The sequence below is a fragment of the Salvelinus namaycush genome, chromosome 24 (genome assembly GCF_016432855.1).
Source record: "Salvelinus namaycush isolate Seneca chromosome 24, SaNama_1.0, whole genome shotgun sequence".
NCBI lineage: Eukaryota > Metazoa > Chordata > Actinopteri > Salmoniformes > Salmonidae > Salvelinus > Salvelinus namaycush.
Window position 1 is genome coordinate 9031606 of NC_052330.1, and position 8126 is coordinate 9039731.

An 8126-nucleotide genomic window follows, 5' to 3' on the forward strand; every position below is an offset into this window, starting at 1 on the left:
GATGGAGAGATTCGCGCCACTTGGCAAGTGTGCTTGCTAAATCGAGAGGGAAAAAGGCCGTTCTAAATCCAAACAACGATTGTTCCCGACAAAGGACCCCTTGTACAACATTCTGATGAAAGATCAGCAAAAGTAGGACCCATTTTATGATGCTATTTCATATATCTGTCGAACATGTTGTGCTAGTCGTTTGCGCCCAGCTTTTGGGTACTCTCTCGCTATACCTAAGCTGGATGTCGTAATGAAGTTATTTTTAGAATTCTAACACGGCGATTGCATTAAGAACTAGTATATCTATCATTTCCTATACAACATGTATTTTTTAGTTATGTTTATGAATAGTTATTTGGTCAGAATATGTGTGTCAGAAAAAGTGTCAGAAAAATATCCGGACGTTGTGGGAAAAAGATGCTACGTTAGCACAATGTATAACCACTGATTTCAGCTCTAAATATGCACATTTTCGAACAAAACATAAGTGTATGTATAACCTGATGTTATAGGACTGTCATCTGATGAAGCTTATCAAGGTTAGTCAAAAATTATATATCTTTTGCTGGTTTGTTACGATCGCTAACTTTTGCTACTGGGGAATGGCTTGTGTTTCTGGCTATTGTAGTAAGCTAATATAACGCTATATTGTGTTTTCGCTGTAAAACACTTAAGAAATCGGAAATATTTACTGGATTCACAAGATGCTTGTCTTTCATTTGCTGTACACTATGTATTTTTCAGAAATGTTTTATGATGAGTATTTAGGTATTTGACGTTGGTGTCTGTAATTATTCTGGTTGCTTTCGGTGCAATTTCTGATTGTAGCTGCAATGTAAACTATGATTTATACCTGAAATATGCAAATTTTTCGAACAAAACATAGATTTATTGAATAACATGTTATAAGACTGTCATCTGATGAAGTTGTTTGTTGGTTAGTTTGGTTGGTTCTTGGTTAGTTAGGTTGGCTTTGTGCATGCTACCTGTGCTGTGAAAAATGTCTGTCCTTTTTTGTATTTGGTGGTGAGCTAACATAAATATACGTGCTGTTTTCGCTGTAAAACATTTTAAAAATCGGACATGTTGGCTGGATTCACAAGATGTGTACCTTTCATTTGCTGTATTGGACTTGTTAATGTGTGAAAGTTAAATATTTCTAAAAAATATATTTTGAATTTCGCGCTCTGCCTTTTCAGTGGAATGTGGGAGGAGTTCCGCTGGCGGAACGCCAGAGCCAGACAGGTTAAAGGTTATAATAGGGGTGATTAGACTGTAAAGAGACAGATAGCTTTAAATGTCTCCTCCACCTTCTTCACACCTCTTGTCTTTCACTGTTGTAGACCAGATGAGGACTGGAATGGTGCGCCCTAACAAGGAACCAATTACAGAGAGTACATGGTGCTCATCATCAGGTCATTACAGAGACTGGAGGAGTGTTCGCTTCAGTCCGTTAAAGCAGGGGATAAGTATCTACAACCATTCAAGTATAGGGAACAGCAATGGGGATCTCACTCCAGTTTTCCGCTGTGAATTTCCATTTAGATTCCCTGCTAGAACAAACTGCTTGTGTGATTGAAACTTGAGATTGAATCTATCGATCCGGCATTTGATTCAATATCATTGTTGTCCACCCCAAATGAGAAAAGTGTCAAATGCTAATATTCATTTGATTATATGTGGCTGGTCCACTATCAAAGATGTAGGCAATAAGACTATCCATCTTGAGGAAAGGGTTTACGGCATTAATAGGGGTGTCCTGCTGTGCTGGGGTGGGCTGTTTGCGGACAACCTGAGAATCCTGGGCACCAATAGGTCTCTGCGGAGCCGAGTGGATGAAATGATAAACAGATCGGTGGGGTGGATTCTTTATGCAAGTCAGAGCAGCAGACCTGTCACTGAGAATCAGAAGGAGCTTGATGGCTGTACACAGAGAGGGTTCTGGGAAATATCCTGCTGCATATGCAGCACAAGGTGGGGTGGGTTAATTAGGTTCATGTGCATGTTGCTGTCTCTTGCCAGATGGGTGCCCTTCTTCCCCTCCCCCAACTAAATGACTCCTGGGTCCATTACCCATGAGCACCCAAGCAGACCTCCCCCACTACTGAAAGGAAATAAGGAGCTGTGTGCACATACATTACCACAGTGGTAGTTACATTACTAGATTTACAAGCTGATATCTTGTGATACATTTTCGTTTGCAATATGTCTGAAATGGATATCTTCATATAATGTGCTGACCCGCTTCTCAAGTATAGATACCCTTGGGTGTTGCACTGCATGTGAAGCTGCCAGAAAGGAAGAAGCAGTGTGAGGAAACGCTGACCCAAAAGCCTGGGATGGACAGGAGATCTCAGTCCCCAGTGTTTTTCACATGACTCAGAGCGAAAGCTCTGAATTGTACCCTATTTCGTATATAGTGCACTACTTTTACTACCAGGGCCCATGTACAACAGTGGAGGCTCCTCAGAAGAGGAAGGGGAGGATCATCCTCCTCAGTGAATTTCATAAAAATACAAATAGTGAAACCTAAAAAAATTATTGTGGAAAAAGGAGGAACAGGATGACCTGTGTCTTTTTCCGGTCATATAAGATAACAAATTAAATGTCCCTTTCCACAGTTGTAAACTTTCATTCATAGCCTAGGTTGTAGCAACCTCATGATGGGTATAGGGAAAATGTTAGTGTCATGTAGTAGCCTAAGCCTATCGATGTTACAGGGGGGGAGCTCTATTTTGGTGGCTTTTGGTACATTCTAATGCCTTGAGTCCATCTGAAATACACAGCTAAATGATTGAATACGCTGTTCTGGATATCGTCTAGGCCAGGGATGGCAACTGGCGGCCGTGGCCCCGCTTTTGCAAACATTTCTCTCCATCCTATGGCAAAATGTGTAGAATTGCATGAAATTAGTTTAAAAATGGCAAAATCTTCTCTACACCCATGGCAAAATGTGTAGAATTGCACAAAATGAACATTTTCTCTCTGCTGTCAAGAGTGGGGTCACTAAGATGTTTTGCTAGCAATGTGGGTATGGATGTGGGTATGTAGACCTGCGAGCAACTGCGGCCCCTCGTGAGGAGTTCAGATTTTTTGTGGCCCCCACTCCCATCAAAGTTGCCCATCCCTGGTCTAGGCCTAGACGATCAGGACTATTCTCTAAGTAAGAGAACCTTTAACATTAAACCTGCCTTCTCTTGAGATTAAAGTCATATTTACAGTTTTACTACAAGATATGAATTGCCACAATGATGTTTGTTCTTGAAATTATGTGTTTTGTTGGCTCCGCTAGTGCGGACACTGTGTAATTTGGGTGAACTATCCCTTTAACCATTTGGCCTCTCAGTCAGTGTGGGTGGGATTGTCAGAGGAGGGTGCAGGATGTTTGTGAGTCACAGAGTTGGTAGGATTTCAGACCTGTCAATCAATCACTGTGGGTGGGACTTTGAGGGAAGGCGGTAGATTAGTAGTCTAGTCAGGAAAACTAATCTGGTCAACTCTTTCAATTTAATTTATTGTGGCAAAAACCTAAGAAAAAAAGGTTGTTCTGCCAAGTTATCATGAATTCCATTTTGAGAAACAATATAGAATAGCAGGAAAATGGTTTTAAAAATGAAATAATGAAAAAAAAATCCTGGGGAGGACAGCCAGATGCCCAGCCAGATTGTATAAAAGTGGGGGTGCACAGTCAGGCGTCCATGAATTGACCTACATATATGACTGAAGAATGAAGCAGGTGTTAAACATGGGCTTTGCTACACAGAAATCAGCAGTAGCCTATATCAATATCTTTAATAATACCATGTAAGTATCATGACATTAGCTTTTATCAGGGGCGCAACTTTGGTTTTAGAAGTGGGGGGACACTACTTGACTGCTCGGAGGAGTCCACATTGTGCTAATGCACACCGTTGCCTTTGTTTTGTATCACATGCCAATGATAAAACTGGGGGGGACAAAAATGTAATTTCAGAATGTTGCGCCCCTATAACCTTCAATCTGTTTTCTTTGATCATATTTTGGACCAGAATGAGGCTCTCTCTCCGCTACCTATTGTTCTTGTAGAGAGGATTCAACATCGTCATCAAATGTTTTCATAATTTATCTGCAGATAAATCGACAAAAAACAGTAGTACTGTAGCCTAGCAATATGCAAATAAAGGAGACAGATGAACGGCTCGCTCATCGATACGATTCACGACGATTCGGGTTCACCTAAAATATCAGTTCAAAAAGAGCCGTTTGTTCGTAAACAACCCATCACTAGGCTACACTGACGAGTCACTTTAGCGGTCACTGGCAAGTCTTGACATGGGCTTCGAATCCTACGAAAATAGAAACAAGATATTTGGTTTACTTGTTCCGATGCGATACCATGGACATATAACTACGTTGTATGATTTATGAATAGCAAAGGGATATATGAGATTGACTTTATTCAATCAGTTCGACACCTTTTATAAACTAGTCAACACTTGCTGACTGTTCGGTTGTCAATCAAAGCACAGTAAATAGCCTATGAGCCCAACTCTGTGGCTGTACTGGATTTCAACTCATCGTTACCAATTACATAACATGGGACGTGTAAATTAATTCATGGGAGACGATGAAGAAGCATCACGCTCTCCGTCATCCGTGAAAAGAAATTTGACTGCAGCCAACCACACACAGCGCACAAAAATAACACCGATATCGAGAGGTGGGACAGACAGCAGACTGACAAACCAGCAGTGTTTCCCTGTCATCATACCCTATCGTACCTCCTTACCCATCCAAATAAAATACTGAAATATTGATCATTTATTTTACAGAGACAAACTCCGGCAGAAAGATGCATCAATCTCAGCTAAAGCATCCAAGCAAGCAAAACTTCCCCCCTCTGTCTCAGTATGTGTAGCCCATGTATCTGATACTGTCTGGCCAAAAAGAGTATGGCATGTCATACTTTTTTTAGCCATACAGCATCAGATACGTGGGCTACATATAGTAAGACAGAGGGGCGCTGTTTCCCTCACTCAGATGCTTTCTCTGGTGAGATAGATTCAGCAGAGAGGAAGAAGTGAAGCGAGAGGGCTCTCTCTCACCAAAATCTGTCCAGGATAAGCCCAATGCGTTTCTACGTGCTTAATATGCAGACCTAAGCTTGTAGCTTGCCCTCCTGCCTTTGGGACAACGACTCTCCTTGTTAGGGTGGAGACATGAGCATCTCGTCATTATATACAGATCTCTTTTTTTCAGGCAGCAACTTGCGAATTGGAAAGGAAAGTTGGCGTGTGCACAGTGCACTGTTCAGATGCACACATTTATGTTTTGTAAATTTCTCTTTAGTTTTGTCAGTTCCCTATTACTTATGTTACCAGTAGGCCTAGTAAATGTATCGTTAATCTCCATCATTTGGTAACATATATTTATGTTAACGCATGTGTTACAGTTATTTACCGTTCTCATTCTTGAAGTTGAAACATTGTTTGTGAGAAACAAGTTTTGGTTTGTTTCATAACCATCATTTACAGTGGCGATTTTAGCATCTAAATCTTGGTGGGTCCAAACAATTTTTTGGGGGGGTGGGATGCATGCCAGCAATGCTACTACACAACACAACACTAAACAATGCATTAATTGCACTTTAATGGTGAAAAACGGTGCCCACAAACTGTTAGGGCCTACATAAAGCTGTCCCAACAGCAGAGTCCCAACAACAGTCCCAACACTTTACCACTGCTACACCTGGCTATCAGCAGAGCCTTGTCTGGCAGCGAAACAATTCATTCAGCCTCATTTACTGCCTTTGAAAAAAACATAGCTGACATGGCTGACTTGCTTAAACAAATGTGGTTTCTACTGACAATTTAGATGTACAAACTATGGCATAAGGGGACGACAAGCGGATAAGAGACAATCCTTAATTTCGATTAAGAGATTAATGAGCGAGCTAGGACAGACGTAGTCAATATAACCATTTGTTCAGCACTTTTGAAATGTACAGCGGTAGAATTCAGAACATGGGCCGTTCTTACAGTATTCTCCCTGTACACCAAGTCAGAACCATAGGATAAATAAAGGGGGATAAAAGCAGACAATGAAAGCTCTTACAATATTCAATGATTACATTTCTCTAAAACAGGCAATAGGCTACACCATCAATTCAGAACAGTAGACTAAATTATGAGGGAGGAAAGGGACCAAATGATTAGGGTGAGGCACATGGAATACTAAAAGCTTACTACACAACATACACTTAGTATTACTTTCTTGGCTACAGTATACATATCTCCCTGGCATATTACATCATTTATGCAGCAGCATACAATACATTTTTTAGACTCACCTTGTTGTGCTGTGCTCACTTGAACAGGAAGGTGGCGCGGCGGTCCTTCTTGTGGGCTCTAGAAAGAGGCCCGAAATCCCGACTTGGAATTCAGAGTTGGATGACCAATTATTAATCCGAGTTCCCAGTTGTCTTGAACTTTCTGAAGTCTGAGATTTCCCAGTTCCGAATTTCCAGTTGTTTTGAACGCGGCAGAAATCATGCTGGATTGACAGCATGGCCAATGTATTCAAACTTTTCTGGCCCATGGCGTTACCCCTTTTTTCGTGATATCCAATTGGTAGTTACAATCTTGTCTCATTGCTGCAACTCCCCTACGAACTCGGCGAAGGTCAAAAGCCAAGCTGCACTACTTCTTGACACACTGCTCTCTTAACCCGGAAGCCAGCCGCACCAATGTGTCGGAGGAAACATTGTCCAACTGACGATCAAAGTCCGCTTGCAGGAGCCAGGCCAGCCACAAGGAGTTGCTAGAGCACGATGAGACAAGGACATCCCGGCCGGCCAAACCCTCCCCTAACCCAGACGACGCTGGGCCAATTGTGCACCGCCTCATCAGTCTCCCGGTCACAGCCGGCTGTGACAGCCTGGGATCGAACCCAGGGCTGCAGTGGCGCCGTGGCACTCATTGTTGAATTTGCGATTTCCAACTTGTTGTGTAATATTTATGTCCAATGGCCGATGAGCACCGATACGTTTTATCTATAATTTCTCTTCATATGACAAGGATTGAAAAGGATTTGCCAGTAGATTGCTGACTTGATGCATGATGGTGACTGCTTGTGTAGTGGAAATTTCAGTTCGAGAGACTTGGACAATTATTCAAACAATCATCTTTATTCAACATCGATTAATTATAGCAATAATGAAACCGTCGACCGCACATTCTAGGTTGTGTTGCCGAGAGCTTAACTGATAATGAAAAAACAGCGATCTTACATAGGCCCTAAATGCTCAGTCAGTCATTTCTACCGTTCCCATAAGCCACCTTGGTCCATCTCCTGGTTATATGCACGGGATGTTGTTTACCTTCCAACCCAGCTTAGTTTCCCAGATGCCAAGAAGATGAGACAATGAGACATTGTTCTAAACTCTTCTAGGCCATCTCTATCTCGGGTCACACACACAAACATCTAGTCTATAGAATGCCAGCTTTTAGAATTTTAGCACCAAGTTATTGTCAGCTCAAGCTATCCCTAGCAAAACCCATTTCATTAATCAGATGCCCAGACTAACTGCAGGAAGCTAGAGTTGACACCATAAAAACTCAGCATTAGCAGGCCAGTCTTACTCTTAGTTAAGTATATAACCGTTTACTATTATTAATATCAAACAAATCAGGTAAGTATATAATTTTTCCCTGACACTTGTCTAGCTTGTTAGCTAAGATTTTGAAAGTATGATGTTGACATGATCAGTCCAATCAAAGCTACGATAGATATAACGTGATTTGACATCATTGTATCTGTGGCCAATAACCTTGAGCATTCTTGGATGGGCACTTCTAATGCAAGTCTATGGCAGCACCCAAGGGGCTTGCATTTACGAGCTCTACCTATAGATTTTGCACTGATGTAGTGTCCCCATGAGTGACAGAACACTGAGCCAATCACGGTGCAACTATAGAACATTACCAACCCCGACGCTCCGTATTTTCCGCTGGCTGCCCCACCACCACAGAAAGCACTGAGCTAGCCTGAAACACCTGCATTTTGGAGCTGCATTATTCAAGAAAGCAAAAAAGAGACCATGTTTATTAACTCAGCTATTTTTTTGTACATTGTTTGCAAACTGATATGTGATATGT